General features: G+C 48.4%; 1 pseudogene; it reads right to left on the bottom strand.

Moving 5' to 3' along the window:
- Window positions 1-7,048: 7,048 nt before the first annotated feature.
- Window positions 7,049-10,152, bottom strand: LOC128101244 (histo-blood group ABO system transferase 2-like; annotated as a pseudogene).
- Between the last annotated feature and the right edge of the window lie 6,177 nt (window positions 10,153-16,329).

A 16,329-nucleotide genomic window follows, 5' to 3' on the forward strand; every position in this document is an offset into this window, starting at 1 on the left:
AAACCCAGTCTCTGCAGTCTCCAAAGCAGAAACTCACTAGGAGAATCCCCAGAATCCAAGGCCGATCTGTCATTTCTGAAGGACTCTGGGAATGAAACCCTTGACCCCTAAGGCCTTGTGTGGCAGGCAGCTATTCTCCTGTAAGAGTAGGGAGTGAACACTGTGTGGTTCAGCCATCCGCTCTCATCCTGTTCCCTCCCCTCCACAAGGTTTCTGTTTCCCACTCTTGCACGTCCAGGGACAATTGCATGTCTCTCAGATGAGTTTCCAAATCTGTTAAACACTCAGTGTCAGCATGATATCATCTACATATTGATAACTTTTTACAGAGGATGAGCAGGGTAAGAAAGCAGGGCCCTAGGCCACCATCCAGGACAAGTAGTGGGACACATGGGGCTGTGGGGATAATCTCTGTCAAGCACTCTGAAAGTCCATTGCAATCCATTCCAACCAGGAGTCAGCAACTAGAGTGATGTGTTAGCAAAATCTAACACAGCATAGAAAGATCCCATCAGCTGTCTCAGTTACTTCCTCAGATCAGTGTTGGCTACAGCAGCATGGGTAGGAGCACCCCCCGATTAGTTCTCCGTATTCACACTCATTCTTCCCAAGCTGTCCCACTTATTCATCCTGGGATTGTTCCCTTGGGGACTTTGTGCATCTCCCCTTGCTTGTTGAACGCAATGTAGCCAGGTCGAGGTGCTTTGCCATGCCTGATTCCATAGGGGCACAGGATTGCTTGCTGTGCCTACCAACTACCAGAAGCCCACCTGCTGGGGCTTTGAAGATTCTTGACTGCTACTGCATGCAGCTTCAGCCACCTGATCCATCTCCATCAGCCATACCTGGCTGCTGAAAGGACCCCTGACTGGGCAAATGTGTTTCACCCCCAGGAGAGACAGGCAGAGGGCATATTCGGGGAAGAAATTTTCCTCCCCTCAGTCACACTTCATCATTTTTACTTGTAACCACTGTTATCTCCACCTCCATGATATGAAGCTCATTGCCTCTGACATTTCTGGGTGGCACCAGAATCCACCGCACATGGCTCCCACATTTGCCCACAGCCAGGTATTTCTCACATTAATAAAGACCAACATGGGACTTCAGTCACCCTGCATGGTCCTCATCTGCGGATCCTTAGACATGTCCATAGGGAAGTAGCTGTTGTGGATTCCACTGGTAAGAGTGTCTCCCTCCAACCTGGTGTAAGGGAAGTTCCCAGGAATCCACAGGGATGACCTCAGCTTAGACTACTAGCAGTGGTGGAGGGGGTGCCTGAGCTGGCCTACCCCGTGATCAGATTGGTGAATGCCCTAACTGTCATCATAGAGCCTTCATCCAGTACCTGGTGGAAACAGATGCAGAGAGCCACAGCCAAGCACCAGGCCAAGCTCCAGAAGTCCAGTCGCAGAGAGGGAAGAGAGATTCTACAAGCAAGGGGCATCAAGACCATGATGTGGAAACTTACAAACAACCAAGCTGGTCGGAACTCATGAACTTCAGACCAACAGCTGTGGAGCCTACATAGGACTGGACTGGGCCCTCTGCATGTGAGAGACAGTTGTGTAGCTTGGTCTGTTTGAGGAGCCCCTGACAGTAGGGAATAGGATCTATCCCTGGTGCATGAACTGGCTTTTTGGAGCCCATTGCCTATGGTGGGACACCTTGCACAGCCTTGATGCAGGGGGAGGGGCTTGGACCTGCCTCAGCTGAATGTGCTGGGTTTTGCTAACTCCCCATGGGAGGCCATACCTTTTTAGAGGAGGGGATGGAGGGTGGACTCCGGGGGAAAGGCTGGGGGGGGGGGAGTGGGAGGAGGAATGAGGGAGGGTTCTGTGTTGGTATGTGGAATAAATAAAAAATTTTCTTAATAGAAAAAAAAAAAAAAGAATGTCTCCCTCCACAGCCAGCATGGTGGCTTTCATCACAGCCACTACAGCTCTGTCCAGGTCCTGATGTCACTGCTGAAATGACCTCTTTCTCAACTTGGTTAACACAGACCTGCTCGCCTGGTGACGTGGGCACCACTCTCCCTCACCCTCAGTTTTTTTCACTGTCACTTTTCCTCCTGTTTTTCTTCTTTACCAACCAACGCTTCCCATGGGTCCTAAGTTTTCAGATCTAGGAGAAGGCCCTTTAAACAAGGTCTGGGCTGTGTCCCCAGCCAACAGAGGCTCAGGCAAACTGCATCCTGCCAGCATCATAGGAATGAGCTCCTGAGGGAGAGCTCCCAGCTAGGATGTTGGTCATACAGCTCTTGGATGTTAGAGATGATGGGTGGAGGCTGGAACACACAACCGCTGGCTGGAGGCTGGAACACACAACCGCTGGCTGGAGGCTGGAACACACAACCGCTGGCTGGAGGCTGGAACACACAATCACTGGCTGGAGGCTGGAACACACAACCACTGGCTGGAGGCTGGAACACATAATCACTGGGTGGTGGCTGGAACACACAATCACCCTACATGCTCTTTGCTTGACTCCCTTTGCTCCACTGAACACTGAGGGCACAGCTAGAACTGTCACTTCAGAATTTTTTCTTTTACTGTGACTTGGGGAGTGGGCCAGACTTTCAGAGTTTCTGCCTTCAACACCTGAATATGAGTATTTTACTGATTTGGAAACTCTTCCTGAATTTAAGACACTATACAGTGAGTAATTGAGAGTATGTGGTATTGGCAGAGGGAGACACATAGCATAATGGAAGAGAACAGGGAACAGAAAAAGCAAACCCAGGGATGCACAGCCAATGTGTTTGTTTTACAAGAGAAAATGAACCCAAAGGAAAAGAACAGTTTTTTCCACAGTTGGTGTTGGAATAACTGGGTACCCACGTGGGGAAAAATGCTCACATACATGTCTCATAAAAATGAACTGTGGCCCAGTACACCTTTAATCCCACAATCTATCAAGTGGAGAGTGCAGGATCTGGAGTTCAAGGCCATCCTTGTTTACATTGTGTGTTCAGCATCAGTCAAGATATGACTCTGTCTCAAAAACAAACTTTAAAATGAGTTTTAAATTTAAGTGTGAAGTAAAAAAGCGCACAATGCCTAGACAATGCCTGGAAGAAAGTCCAGGTGACTGTGGCACCTCAAAAGCACAAGCTATGAAAGACAACTGATGTGATGATGCCATTGGAATGAAAAACTTCTGCTCTGTAAAGGATGCTGTGAGCAGGTGATGTCACTCAGCTGATAGAGTGCTTGCCCAGCATTCGCAAAGCCCTGGGTCCAGTCACCAACACTGCATTGAACAGGTGTGATGGCACACACTTGTAACCTCAGAACTAGGGAAGTGGAAACAGGAAGACCAGAAATTCCAGGTCATCCTTGGCTACATAGCTAGTTCAAATCCAGCCTGCAACACACAATAGCCGGTCTCAAAAAGAAAAGAAAAAAGATGCTGTGAAGAGAATGAAAAGACAAGCTGCCAACTGGAGAAAAACATTGGCAAAGCACATCTCTGATAAAGAGTTAAAATTCAAAACACACAAAGAGCCCTCATCACTCAGCAATAAGAAAACAAACAACCCAATTGAAAAATGGCAAAAGTTGTAGAAAGATCCCTTGAGGGATGATACAGGTAAAAATAAACACAAAAAGATACTTCACATCAAATATCATCAGGGGACTGCAAATTAAAACACAAGCCAGGAAGAGAGCTCAGTGGGCAGAGGTGCTTGCCAACAAGCCTGAAGACCTGAGTTCAATATCAGGAACCCACATCATAGAGAAAGAGAATCAGGTCCTAAAGGTTGTGCTCTGACCTCTAAATGTCCACTGTGGTATATGAACACACACTTGCTCTCTCTGTCTCTGTCTCTGTCTCTGTCTGACTCTCCCTCTCTCTCTCTCTCTCTCTCTCTCTCTCTCTCTCTCTCTCTCTCTCTCTCCACACACACACACACACACTGCAAAATGAAACAACAGGACAGATCCCTCAACACCAACATCATTAGTTCTGGCAAGGAAGGGAGCAACTGGAACCTTCATCCTTGAAGGAGTGCAAAATGCTGTAGTCACCAAGGGAAATGATGGCAGCATCTCACAAAAGAGAACACTCTTAGCTACCCCCTCCCCAACCCACCCATCTCACTCCAAGGTAAGAACTGAAGTAGTAGATCCACGAGGAGACTTTACATAAATGCTCATTTCTGCCGTCATCTCAAACTGGGGAGAATCGAAATGCCCTTCAGTAAGGGAATCACCAGATTAGATGGACTGCCACCTCCATGCACAGAATGTGTGTCAGCAACCAGAGCAATTGGTCAGAGCAGATGGGATGGGGAAGAATTCCTGCAGGTGCCAGGTAGACACAGCACAGCCAGAAAGCTGTAGTCCACCATCCAGGCAAACATGACACTGGCCTAGAACAGGCTGGGAGAGTGGGGCTGAAGCGGGCCAAGCTAGCAGGATTGGTGAGCTGTTTGGAGGCAGTGGCAGAGGAAAGTCATCAGTGAATGGTGGAGCATGAGAAAGTGCCTTTCCTGAACTGGGGACCAAGGAAAGGAGCCAGGACAGTGGGTGGGAGGGTTGAAGGGCAGGAACCTAACAGGGACAGGAACCTTCAGGATCTAAGAGGATAGACACAGGCATCCTGAAGGGATAGGATGAGAGTTGGCCCTCAGCATGTGGTAGGATGGAATCAGCCTTTGGATAAGGGCAGAGAAGAGCCCAGAACATCCTCGGCTCAGAGGGTCTCATAGTGAAGCAAGAAAGGTAACCAAGAAAATCCAGCACAAAGAGATAAGATCCACCACAGGGCAGCCAAGAGTGGTAGCCCTGCCCTTCAGTGATGCTCCTGCCTGGACCCACCATTAAAGAGCAGAGGCTGAGCACCCACCCATCTGTGCCCACAAGGACACCATTACCAGAGACCTACCCAGGCTCCCCTATTCATTCCACTGTCTGTCCCAGAGACTCCATCATGGGACACCAGCAAATGGCCCTAAAAGTTCCACCTTCCTTCTATGAAAGCCCAAACAGCCCCATGAGCACTGCTCTGAGGAAAGAAGGTTCTAGAAAGAGACATAAGTTCAAAGTCATCTGTGATTATAAGGCATCCCAGCAGGACACAGACTAACTGGTCAGCACTTTAGAAAAACGGCATAGAAATATCCACCAGGAATCCAGAGAAAATTCATCCAGCCTGGCCCTCGGGGCTGAGCAAAGTGACTATCATGGCCGAGGTCTCTGGCTATAGAAACTGAAAGAGTGGGGCCACTCTGTGTCACCAGAGCCTCCACAGCTTGGCCTGCCAACAGGAGCCTGGAGGGCTAGAGGAAGGTTTGTCACCAGGCTCTGATTCCCTGCCAGGGCTGACTACAAGTCTCTCCCATGAGTAAGGTTGGGTTCATTTTCAATTAGAGAGAAACATTTCCCGGGGTTGTTCTTGTATGAAGCATGCTGCCAGCATTGGCAGAAAAGCACACTCAGAGCTCCAGGACTACTTACCCATGAAGCACTAGATCTGAGCTAGGGCTAAGTGTAGGGAAAGAGAGCCAGCAACAGAAACCTACCCAGGCCCTGAAACCAGAGTTAGTGAAAGAATCACTTTAGCCCTGAACCCAGAACCAAAGAAACACACCCTGACCTTGAAACCAGAGTCAAAGAAACACACTTTGTCCCTAGAATCAAAGCCAGTGAAAGAAATATACCCTGGTCCTAAAATTAGAGCCAAAAGGCTGAAACGGACCAGCGAAAGAAACACAGTTTGACCCTGAAATCAGAGCCAACTCTGCCCCTGACCAACTGACCAAAGAAATCAACCAACTCCTGAGCAGGAAACCAACTAATCCCTGAGCACAAATTCTAGCACTCTGACCCTGAACCCAGAGCCAGTGAAAGAAACACACTCTGGCCCTGAAACCCGAGCTAGTGAAAGAAACACTTTATTCCTGAACACAGAACCAAAGAAACATGCCCTGACTCTGAAACCAGAGCCAAAGAAACACACTTTGTCCCTAGAATCAGAGCCAGTGAAAGAAATATACCCTGGCCCTAAAACTAGAGCCAAAAATCTTAAAAAGGCCAGTGAAAGAAACACAGTCTGGTCTTGAAATCAGAGCCAATTCTGCCCATGACCAAAGAAACTAACCAATCCCTGAGCAGGTAATCTTCTCCCTGGAGAAACCCCACCCCTAAAAAGCCCTATATAAGCCCCTCTGCCTGTTCAGTTCGAGGCCGTGCTTTCCCACCCTGGCAGAGACAACCCCTCTCCTGGACTCCTCCTTCCCAAATAAATCTCTTTCTTAAAAGAGTCTTGGGTGAAGATCTTCATCCTATGGCACAGAACAGAAAAACCTTGCTGAGACATCCCTTAGGGGGACTGAGCAAGACTGAGCAGAAAAGCAGCTGGAGATACTAGATTCTGCCTCAATAAAAAACAAGCATCAATACCCACCAGCATCACCCCTAAAAAATATAAAATTTGGGGCTAGGAATGGAATCTGATCCCAATACTGAAAAAAAAAAAGTAGCAATCTCTTTATATTGGAAATTTCAAATGGAAACCAGAGAATAAAATTAATGTAGTGGACCTAACACTCAGTAAGTTCAGTCATGTGTCTCTAGGAGAGAGCCCAGACTTCAGTGGCAGCATGTCTGACTAGCATCCATAAGGCCCAGGGTTCAATCCCAAGTTCCTCAAAAAAGAAGGAAACAAAAAGAAAAAAGAAAAAGAAAATTCGAATCTTCCTATAACATCCAGAAATACATTTATTCCCAGAGATGGATAACTAGCTATTCCCAAATAAACCAAAAATGAGCAAAGGTGATGGTCACAGGTTGCTAATCTGCCAGCTGGGCTGATAAGCACCCACTGAGGCCTGTAAGTTGTGAGTCTCCCTGCCTTCTAGCCTATTCCTACAGGCACCGGCCATCTGTCAAGCCTCCCAGCAGAGGAAGGGACAAGTTGAGTGAGGATGTCCAGGCCCTCGGGTAACTGCATGACAGTTTCTCCCATATCCTGAAGGCTCTGGCTACCATTTCACTGAATAGGAGATTAGGGATACAGTGGGAGGTGTAGGTGGCTGCCACTCCAGGGGCTCAGTATGTGGTAAGCCAAGTGGTATTGGACCTGCTGGACTCTGAGGTTGGATAGAGGGTGACACTTATGTCTCTCAAATCCTTCCGGTTCCACACAGCCTGGAGTGCCCCTGGATATACGTCTAGCTTCTCCAACAGGAATTCAGCTATTAGTTCCTGATTGCCTGATGGTTCTTGGGCACAGCCACAAATCTCAGCTTCTTCATGACGGAGGACCAGCCCGAGAGCTGCTGGTCCCACATGTATTCTGGGGACAACACCTTTGTAGGCTTGTGGTAAAGCAGGTACTTATTCAGATGGCTCTCATCATGCCACACAGCCTCAATGCCATTGACCTTGTCCTGCACTATAGCCTCATGACAGGCCTTAGTGAGATGGTACACCTCCAACACTGACCCCCCCAAAGAAGTCTCCCATGTAGTAAAAGTCACCCTCATCCCGGGGGATGTAGGCCTGGGACTGTGGCCGGCGCTCATAGGTAAAGGCCTCTCGGCTGCTCCTGTAGAAGCCAGGATGCAGGGTACCAAAGAGTACTGAGAGAATCTCCACACCCACGTGGTCACTGAACTTCATGTCCACATCTGCACACACCAGGTAATCCACCTCATGCAGAAAGCGCTCCTCTGAGAAGTGGCTGATCATCTCCATCCTGTTCTTGGACACATCCTGCCAGCAGGTATAGCTGCACACAGTTCACACCACCAGCTTCCATCCTGCACCCAAGGGCACCTGCAGCACGTCAGCTGGACGGTCAGTGAAGACATAGTCAGTGACCTTATGTCCCACCATGAAGTGCTGCTCTGCTGTCTCCAGGAACAGCTTCAGGAATACCACATACCTGTGAGGGAGGACAAAGGGGTATAGAGAGCCTTAGTGCAGCTAGGTCAAGACTTGCCAGAGCAGGTCCAGGCAGCAGAATCCATGGCTACCTGGAGGCTTGAAGCAGCGGCATCCCCCACTATACCCCTGTCCTGACCAGTCTGCAGGCTGTACCTCACCTCACCCACCTTTGCTGCAGAAAGGTGCAACGTCAGCACCACATCTTAGCAAGGAACGCTGAGGTAGGGGTCTGGAAGCTTTCAGCCAAGCAGCATGGCCTGGTACCTGCACCCCTCAAATGTGGCACTCTCCATGGCCCTGTCTCAGGAAAGAAAGGGATCTCTATATTCCAGACTTCCCTCATCAGAGGCTTGAAGGTGCTGTGGACAAGGCATTCAGTAACTCATGTATGTCCCTAAGAGTCATTGCCCATAACCTCCACGTGGTAGTTTGAAAGAAAATGGCCCCCAAAGGGAGTAGCGCTATTAGGAGATGTAGCCTTGCTGCAGTAGGTGTGGCTTGTTGGAGGAAGTGTGTCATGGTGGAGGTGGGCTCATATGCTCAAGCCAAGCACAGTGACTCAGACTACTTCCTGTTGCCTGCAAGTCAAGATATAGGACTCTCAGATACTTCTCCAGCACCATGTCTGCCTGCTGCCACCAAGTCATACCATGATGATGATGATGGACTAAAACTCTGAAAATATGAGCCACCCCAATTAAATGTTTTCCCTTTATAAGAGTTGCCAAGGTCATAGTGACTCTTCACAGCAATAGAAACCCTGACTAAGACACTCCACCACAGCAAGAATCAGTCTCATAGAGGAGGCAAGGAAAGGGAGACAGGCACCCTAGAAAGAAGGGCAACCTTAAGCCAAACCTTTAGGTCCAAAAGGCAAAAGATTTCTACCCAAGATTCTATGTCATCTCCCAAACAAAGAAGTTTTCACCTGCTTCAGATGGCTGCTCCTACCTTGATGCACCCCAGGGCCACTTGCCCCCACCATGGGAACAGGGATGCCCATCACCTGGCAAGTGTGCCAAGCCCTCCTACTTCAATGTCAGAAACAGGCAAGTGAATGTTTTCCCTGTGCAAAGGTGACAAGGGGACTCCCAGCTAGTTCCCTCAGAGGCCTTCTTCCCACAGACAGAGCACCTACCCACTCCTGGCAGGGCTCTTGCTCATGTACCCAGCAGCACCCAGACAAGGTAGTGTTTGTGTCCTGTTACTGTGAAGTCCTTTGTCCACAGGAGCTGCAGGCATTCTCAAGGTGCCTAAGCTCCTCCAGCTGAGACCCAAATCTGTGTGTCTGTGTGGAGGCCAGAAGTTGATTTTGGGTGTCTTCTGTCATTCATCTGTTTTGTTCTTTGGACAGGATCCCTTCTCTGACTCTGAAGCTCACTGTTTGGCTATGCTGTCCAGAAAGCTGCATCGATCCACTTGTCTTTCCCATCCACCCACAGTGCTGGGATGACAGGGGCATGCCACCATGCACAGCCTTTACATGGATGGTAGAGATCAAACTCAGGTCCTCTGAAGCAAGTGCTTTACCCACTAGCCATCACTCCAGCACCCACTGCTTACTTTTTGATGGCAAACACGGTCAGTCCAATTGTGGTGTTACGAAGCCTGAACTGTTCATTCAGAATGTCGATGTTGAAGGTCCCCTCCCAGATGATGGGAGCCAGCCAAGGAGTCAGGACAAGAACATCTTTCCTACTACATGAGGACAAAGCCACAGTCAACAAATGACCAAACATGCCTGCAGGAACCCTTCTCAGATTCCACACCCTCAGCTGCCCCCAGTGCTTCCCACCCTCCCCAGTGGGGCCTGGCCAATCAGCAGCAGCTCTCACTGACTACCCCCACCCCACTCCACCAACCATTAAAAACAACTGAGTTTACAGCCACTGCAGCCACCACATCTCTGAACACTGATGACAGAGACAGGAAACAAGGAGCCAATCCCAGATGGGAAATGACAGACAGGAGATGCTCTGGGCTCCAGACCTGAGTCAGACAAACCTCGGACTCTGAAAGGGTTGTGAACTGAGGGCAACGAGAATCACAATCAGGTCTTTGGTTTTTTCTGGGTTTGGTTTTTTCCGGTGCTGGAGACTGGCCCAGGCCTCAGGTGTGCTGCTGAACTATCCCCACTGCAAGCAAATCCTCCTTTAGTACCTTTACAGCACTTCCCATGCACTGACCAAATCTACTCACCTGGGTGTTAGCACCTTTGGCTGGGCATAGGCCATCCTGCAAAAAGACAACACCAGAACTCAAGGTGACAAGAAGGTCCCTGGAATGCATGTCACTGGCAGCTGTGCACCAGGCAAACAGACCTGCATGAGCAGTGGCAACCAAGCCACTGTGTACGTCAATGACCCTGGGAGCAGAGGATGGGCCAAAGCAGGAAGATCACAGTTTTATTTGATATAAGGTAGGGAGAGGAAATTATGGCACTCCTGCCTGAAATAAGGCTGGACTACTTTAATTCACAAGCCGGATGAGACTGAACATGCCTGTCCCTGGTGGATGCCGACCATCCGACCTGGGCCTGCAGCCTGCCTTGGTCCTCTCCTTAGCTGGTGGCACACAGAGTCCTGGCTCTCTGTCTCGGTCAGAGACCAGTCCCAACATCAGTGTGAAGTTCCCTCAAAAGGTCAGGCCCCAAGGGACAAGAGCCACTTCTGCTAGTAAGCTGCGTTCTAAGCCGGCCTGTGGAGCAGAGAGCAGGGCTGGAGAGATGCTCAGTGGTAAGAGCACTGGCTACTCTTGCAGAACAACAGGATTCCGTTCCCAGCACCCGCATGGAGACCCACAACTGTCTGTGACTCCAGTTCCAGGGGACCTGAGGGCCTTTTCTAGACTCTCTGGGCACAGGCACAAATGTGGTACACAGACATACATGCAGGCAAAACACTCATACACATTAAAAAAAATGTTTTTTTTTTTTTAAAGGAAAAAATGAGCCTAAGAAAACAAAAGGAAATTTCTGAACAGGGATGTGACATGATGACACTTTACTGAGTCAGTCTGGCCCATCACCAGAAGAGAAACCCTACAGGACCCCATTCCTGGGAGGCACTACTTCAGAGTGGCCATGCTCAGAAGAACAACATAGAGCAGGCAAGATGGGTGCCAGGACCTGCAATACAGCTGGGCAATGGGGAGTAGGTGTTTGATGGACACAGTTTACAAGAAGGACTGTTCTGGAGATGGGTGGTGGTGAGGCTGCACCACGGCATGAATGTACTTATTGCACTGAGCTGTTGAAATGGTGAGGATGGTAAACTCATGTGTTTTGCATGTTGCCATGGAAATGGGGTGTATAGCTGTAAACTCAGCTCTGTACCAGATGAGCCAGACTGGCTCTTTAAAAGCCAAATGACATGCAGTTAGTCAACACAAAGAGTGGGACTGTGTTCTCCACTCCAGGTGCAGGAAGGGACTTCTCAACTGCCAATACTTACACACACCACACACACACACACACACACACACACACACACACACACACACACACACACTACTCGCCTAGTCACAAGTGCTGGGTCTCCCAATTCCTGGCTTCTGTGGCTCAGGAACCTATAGCTGTGGGAAGGAAATGCACAGGGGCAACTGTTCAGGACACAGACTTGAGACTGGCTGTCTGTCCCTCCCTCCAAAATGCACCACTGTACACAGTGAGCACAGATGTTCCCAGTGGGGATGCAGGGCCAGGTGACAGGACTAAGTAAGTTCACCCTGCTGGAAGAAGAGGTGGCAAGAAGGGCCCTGGGGACAAGGCCTGCATCTGGACACCTGAAGCAGCTGTAGACAGCCCCAAGACAGCATCAGGGACTACTGCCTGGCTGAGTCTGCAGAAGCCTCAGTAGACCTGGCAGTGTCTTTACTCTGTGAGTGTTCACAAACCGTCTGCATCTAGAGAGGGCTGCAGTCCATCCTCCAGGCCTGCCTTCCTCTCCTTCTCCAGGTCCACCCTCACAGGTAGGGCCAAATGACTGGGCACCCAACCCCATATGTGGAATCAGAGGGGGACATCTGTCCTGCAACCGAGCCTGCCCTATGGGGACAAGCAAAAGCTGGACATGCCACTGTGTGAGTGGCCAAGAGCACCCTCTTCACTGCCTTGGTAGTTGGGATGCTCACGGCTCAGGGTCCACATCAGGGTCTCACCAGCCTGGATTCTTACCCAAAGAAGACCAAGGCAACCACTGTGAGGGGAAGGATTCCGAGGTGAAGTGAGTAGCATTTTGGTCTTCCTGAAAAACAGCAGCACAGGATCCAGTTACTCACCCCCTTCCTGACCTGACTCCCCTCCAGGCCTCTCCTGAGACTCAGAGGTCATCCTGAACACTGCAGCCACCACTGTGCCCTATCTCAGCCCCAATCCCAGCTGGAACTGCAGCCCCACTGAGCACTCAGAGGGTAAAGAAGGTTGTTCACTTCCTGCTCAGGACTCCAGCTGCTCCCTTGGGATCTCAAGGTCCCTTGGGTCCTCAAGTCCTCATGCCACTGAGCACCCCTTCCTGTGGTAAACTGAAATGAACCAAAATGAATACTTCAGTGTCACTGCTCCCCCTCTGGCCCCTGTATGCTCACACCCACAGGGACAGCAATTGGTCTGTTCTAGTGACATTTTCTCATGCTGGGGCTGAAACCCAGGGCTGATGAGTGTTAGGTAAGTGCTCCACCACTGGACTATGCCCCTAATGCCCCAGGTGATTTTCATGTCTCTAGAAGTTACGTTTACTTCTCATAAACAAGTTCAAATAGTCCTAAAAGATATCTAAATAGACTCATATGTGGGCTCTGGAGAAAGAGTTCAGTGGGTAAGGCTTTTGTCACAGCCACACAAGCATGAGGACCTCAGTTCAGATCCCCAGAGTCTATGTAAATCCAGACATGTGAAATCCCAGGACTCCTGTGAGGAGATGGGAGGGGGAGATAGGGGTCCCTGGAAGCTCACGGGCCAGCTAGCCTGCACACAGGGAGGAACAACATAGAGACCCTGTCTCAACAAGGTGAAAGGCAAGGACTGACACCCACGGTTGTCCTCTGACCCAAACATGCACACCCACACTCACACGCTGTGTTCATTTTTTTCTTTTTCATTTTTCTTTATTAAGAAAATTTCTACTCATTCTACATATCACCTATAGACCCCACCCCTCCCTCCCAAGCCACCCCACATCCCCACATCCCCCAAATCAAGGTCTCCCATGGGGAGTCAGCAGAGCCCAGCACTCTCATCCTAGGCAGGTCCAAGCCCCTCCCCACCGCATCAAGGCTGTGCAAGGCATCATACCACAGGTCCCGGGCTCCCAAAAGCCTGCCCATGCACCAGGGATGGATCCTGATAACCCTGCCTGGGTGCCCCCCAAAAAGTTCAAGCCAAACAACCGTCTTCCATATCCAGAGGACCTAGTCCAGTCCCATAGGGGCTCCACAGCCACTAGTCTACAGGCCGGTCATCTCTGCACGTCTTCCCATCAAGATCTCAACGTCCCCTGCCTGCAGAATCTCTCCTCTCTCTCTCATTGATTGGATTCCCAGAGTTCAGCCTGGCACCTGGCCCTGGATCTCTGCACCTGCCTCCATCCATCACTGGACAAAGGCTCTATGATGACAGTTAGGGTATTCACTAGACCGGTCACCAGAGTAGACCAGTCAAGGCACCCTCTCAACCACTGCCAGCACTCTGAGGTGGTATCATCCTTGTGGGTCCCTGAGAGCCTCCCCGGCACCCTGTCTCTTCCTATTCCCATGATGTCCTCATCTGTCATGGTATCTCCCTCCCTACCCTCCCACTCTGTTCTTGTTTCAGTTCGACCCTCCCATTTCCCTATGCTCTCATCCCCCACTCCTCGCCCTTTGCCACCCCCACCCCACTCACAGTCCACTCACTTAGATCTCATCCACTTCTCCTTTGCTGGGGCATCCATGTGTCCCTCCTAGGGTCTTTCCCTATTAGCTAGCCTCTCTGGAGTTGTGGGTTGCAGTCTGGCCCCCCTTCCCTCACATCTAGTATCCACTTATGAGTGAGTACATACTATGTTTGTCCTTCTGAGTCTGGCTTACCTCACTCAGGATAGTATTTTCTAGATCCATCTGTAGCATGAATCTTAAAGAGTCTTATTAATAAAATCAAACCTGAGCCAAGTATTAGGGTGAACACTGGAAGATCAGAGAGACAGAACAAGCCACAGCTAACCTCACCTGGCCAACTTCTCAGCTGATCTTGTTTCCTCAGACTGGAAGCCTTTGTGTCCTCATATCTGAATGGCTCTCAGCTGGACTGTGCTGTTCAAAACCTAAATGCTTAACCAGCCAAATGCTTAACCAGCCAAATGCTTCTAGTTTCTGGTTCTCACGCCTTATATACCTTTCTGCTTTCTACCATCACTCCCTGGGATTAAAGTTTCACTTTCTGGGATTAAAGGTGTGAGTTGCCATGCTTGGCTGTATCCTTGAATAGATGGATTTCTGCCTCTGGAATGCTGGGATTAAAGGTGTGTGCTACCACTGCCTAAACTTTATGTTTAATATTGTGGCTGTTCTGTCTCTGACCCCAGATAAGTTTATTAGGGTACACAATATTTTGGGGAACACAATACCACCACATCCATCCATTTGCCTGCAAATTTCATGATATCATTGGTTTTTACTGCTGAGTAGTACTCCGTTGTGTATATGTGCCACATTTTCTTTATCCATTCTTCAGTTGAAAGGCATATAGGTTGTTTCTAGGTTCTTGCTATTACGAATAATGCTAATATGAACATAGTTGACCATGTGTCCTTGTGGTAAGATTGAGCATGCCTTGGGTATATGCCCAAGAGTGGTATAGCTGGGTCTTGAGGAGATTAATTCCCATTTTTCTGAGAAACCACCATACTGATTTCCAGAGTGGCTGTACAAGTTTGCATTCCAACCAGCAGTGGAGAAGTGTTCCCCTTGATCCACATCCTCTCCAGCATAAGGTGTCTTCAGTGTTTTTGGTCTTAGCCATTCTGACAGGTATAAGATGGTATCTCAGAGTTGTTCTGATTTGCATTTCCCCAATGACTAAGGATGTTGAGCAGTTCCTTAAATGTCTTTCAGGCATTTGAGATTCTTCTGGTGAGAATTCTCTGTTAAGCTCTGTAGCCCATTTTTTAATTGGATTGTTACGTATTTTGAAGTCTAGCTTTTTGAGTTCTTTATATATTTTGGAGATCAGCCCTCTGTCAGATATGGGGTTGGTGAAGATCTTTTCCCATCCTGTAGGCTGTCATTTTGCCTTATTGACCATGTCCTTTGACTTACAGAAGCTTCTCAGTTTCAGGAGGTCCCATTTATTAATTGTTGCTCTCAGTGTCTGTGCTACTGGTTTTATATTTAGGAAGGGGTCTCCTGTGCCAAAGCATTCAAGGTTACTTCCTACTTTCTCTTCTATCAGGTTCAGTGTAACTGGATTTATGTTGAGGATTTGATCCATTTGGACTTGAGTTTTGTGCATGGCGACAGATATGGATCTATTTGCAGTCTTCTGCATGTTGACATCCAGTTATGCCAGCACCATTTGTTGAAGATGTTTCCTTTTTCCATTGTACAGTTTTGGCTTCTTTGTCAAGAATCATATGATCATAGGTGTGTGGATTGATGTCAAGGTCTTCAATTCGATTCCATTGGTCCACATGTCAGTTTTTTGCCAGTACCAAATTGTTTTTATTACTATAACTCTATAGTAGAGTTTGAGGTCAGGGATCATGATGCCTCCAGAGGTTGCTTTATTATACAGGATTCTTTTAGCTATCCTAGGTTTTTTGTTTTTCCATATAAAGTTAAGTATTGTTCTTTCCAAGTCTGTGAAGAATTGTGTTGGGATTTTGATGGGGATTGCATTGAATCTGTTGATCGCTTTTGGTAAGATTGTCATTTTTACTATGTTTATTCTACCTATCCATGAGCATGGGAGATCTTTCCATTTTCTGATATCTTCGTTGATTTCTTTTTTCAGAGACTTAAAGTTCTTATCATACAGGTCTTTCACTTGCTTAGTTAGAGTTACCCCAAGGTATTTTATATTATTTGTGGCTACTGTAAAGGGTGATGCTTCTCTGATTTCTTTCTCAACCTATTTATCATTCATATATAGGAGGGCTACTGACTTTTTTTTAGTTAATCTTGTATCCTGCCACCTTGCTGAAGGAGTTTATCAGCTGTAGGAGTTCCTTGGTAGAATTATTGGGGTCACTTATGTATACTATTGTATTGTCTGCAAATAGTGAAAGTTTGACTTCTTCCTTTCCAATTTGTATCCCTTTGATCTCCTTTTGTTGTCTTATTGCTCTAGCCAGAACTTCAAGTACTATGCTGAATAAATATGGGTAGAGTGGACAGCCTTGTCTTGCTCCTGATTTCAGTGGAATTGCTTCAAATTTCTCTCCATTTAATTTGATGTTGGCTG

This window comes from Peromyscus californicus, unplaced genomic scaffold (genome assembly GCF_007827085.1).
Source record: "Peromyscus californicus insignis strain IS unplaced genomic scaffold, ASM782708v3 Scaffold_7__1_contigs__length_154581171, whole genome shotgun sequence".
NCBI classification, from domain to species: domain Eukaryota; kingdom Metazoa; phylum Chordata; class Mammalia; order Rodentia; family Cricetidae; genus Peromyscus; species Peromyscus californicus.